Genomic DNA, 2,669 nt, shown 5'->3' on the forward strand with positions numbered 1-2,669 from the left:
CGGATAAACTGGTGGTGTGTCAGGTGGCACTGACTGTGATAGTGATCTATTGGACACAAACTAGTCAGTTTACAATTGGTTTGAGTAAAAAGACCATTCATTCGACCTGATTGCAAGCATTATGGGTGCATCATGGCGCGTATTGCAGTATACCTACAGAACAATAAAAGTGCATATCTGCACAATCGGTGCACAAGTGTCGAACGCTGGCAGTCAACGTTAGCAAGGACTAATGTGTCTGCTCTGAACCCAGCTGGTTGTCTACTGGGCGCTACACTAGGCGCCACACTAAGTCGGAGAACGGCACACAAACCAAAAAGCTCCCTTGAAACTTACACCTGAATAAAACCGGTGCTTCTGCTGGACATTCTGATACAAGTTGTGTTGTTGCTTGCAAAATGAAGAACAGATGACGTCTGTACTGCCGCTGAAGGCGGCTGCCTTCGGCTTCATATTGCCCAAGCAGGTATTTACTAAACACTGATATGCGTTGGTCCTCATTTGTTCCGTTCGGGTGAATATCTCAGTTTAGCCTTCACCAAATTCCTGGAACACGTGTAAAGTAACAGGTGGTCTGTCTAATTGTAATTTGGTCGATCAAGTAATCGTCTTGGTGATCTCAACAGGTGTTTAGCACACGGTTAGGTCGTCTACGTATCAGATTGATTCAGTTTTTCCTAGATCATCTCGCTTCTTCTGTGTTTTGAGAGACAACAGAGTACGACATAATTGGCCGCTAATCTATGTTTGAGCTTCAACTCCAACCCCACTATCAAATTCTGCTTGAAGGACAAATTGCCACGTTCTACCACCAGCTTTTGTGTGTACTCATTTGTATGCCCATGCCGAGCATCATAAGTTGGTCGTACGACAAGGCATTTGTCGGACGGAATACGAGAACACAATCTCGTATCTCTGAGTGTTAGCGGGAAGAAACCAGGCTCAAGCGCGATTGCATCACATTTGGCCGAAACGTGTCATGTCATAGACAAGGAGTAAGCCCTCACCATCATATAGCAGGTACCTCCGAACCGATCAAGACTGGTACGACCCGAACTACTATCGATCACAAAGGTGATTGGAATCCGACTGCTGGATCCGCAACTTTGCATCCAAAAAAAACTTGTACGACCTCTGAACTTGAACTGGCCTACGAAACATCCGGTCCCACAAGTCTGTCGGACACTGACGTCACTTACCTGATACCGTGACCCATTGACCTATCCCTCATTCAATCCCCTCTTCCTTTAATTTCTATTGCTCTAAAGTGTATGTAGCCCCGATCTTAACCTTTTCCACGTGACTTCTGCTACCATATAAACTTGTGATGTATTAGCCAAGATGAACAATCACAGAAAACTAGCTTTCTTCTCTACCTTCTTCGTTCTCACAACAGAGTAAGCTGTGAGACTTTATTACGACTGTCCTCATCCTGAGGGCTGGCGAAGCGCTTTGTTGCAGTTGCCCTGATTCTTGTCGTTCGGGGTTATTTTTGTGACACAGTGACTTAGTTGTGCAGGTTGAGCATCGGATGAATCCGACTGGAACTTGAGAGTTTGGACCAGGCATCAAACGAACTGCTCCAAGACGAAGGATTACCCTGAGTGATTAACTTGAGTCAATCACCGAGATTTCGAAGAAGTCAAAATTTGCCTGTTCGAACCGCTTTTATCAGATACTGTCCATAGGCGGGAACGTTCAAGTTACGTTTGAGAAAATAGGGAAAGGGTGTTCACCTTCTCTGCTCGCTACAAAGTGACGGTGAATTGTACCGCCAAATGCCATACGAGACTCTCTGAGGTACTTTGTAGGTTGTGTGAAGCTTAAAGCAGTTTTCCCAGCAGATACTTTGACTCATATTTATGCTGTGAAGCTGAGGTTTCAGACATCAGGTATTTAGTATAGAACTGCGTTACAGATAATTGTTCAGACTGACATGGGCAACCCCGACCCGGCCGACGCCTAGTATGCGATCTTGAGTAGCTCTGGCACACGAACCAAAACACGAGCTGGCTGGCATGCATACATAAGATAGCGCCACTCAAACCCGCACTGACGATGTCACCTCGATGAAACGTTTGCAATCCATCTGCCAAGCTCGGCGAACAGAACAACAACCAAGCAGCGCACCCGAGTTAACCATATTTCACAACACCGCCAGTACATAAGGCACCGCTCACATTGGTGAGAAAGTCATTATCATTCTTATTTTGAGGTCATATTACCTCTCAATGAGGAAGTGATAATGATAGAAGAAAGCTTCCTCTCTTAGAGGCCATCCTTTTGCAAAACTTCACTGTGCACCCAGTCGACTCCTTTTGAGGACTGAATTGCATGGTCTGACTACATATTAGTAGTTAGACTATCACTTTTTTCTGAGCACTACGTCGCCTGCATGACTTGATATAACCTGATCACAAACTAACTGAAGCTGGTGCGGTGCCATAGGAACATTTTTGGATAATAGGACGACGAAATCTTCACTTCTTTACCAAAAAAAGAAATATCATTGATAGTGCCCCCAAATCTGTCGTGTAGATCCAGAGAGGTTTCCCTAACTCTACTCCTTTGTATTTCCCTAATATTACTGGTTAAAATTTCTTCAAACATCCCACCATACAACGAAAAATACAGCCTACCACGACAAAGCGCCGTCAGATTCGACCATG

Source organism: Opisthorchis viverrini, assembly GCF_000715545.1.
Source record: "Opisthorchis viverrini unplaced genomic scaffold opera_v5_282, whole genome shotgun sequence".
Lineage (NCBI taxonomy): Eukaryota > Metazoa > Platyhelminthes > Trematoda > Opisthorchiida > Opisthorchiidae > Opisthorchis > Opisthorchis viverrini.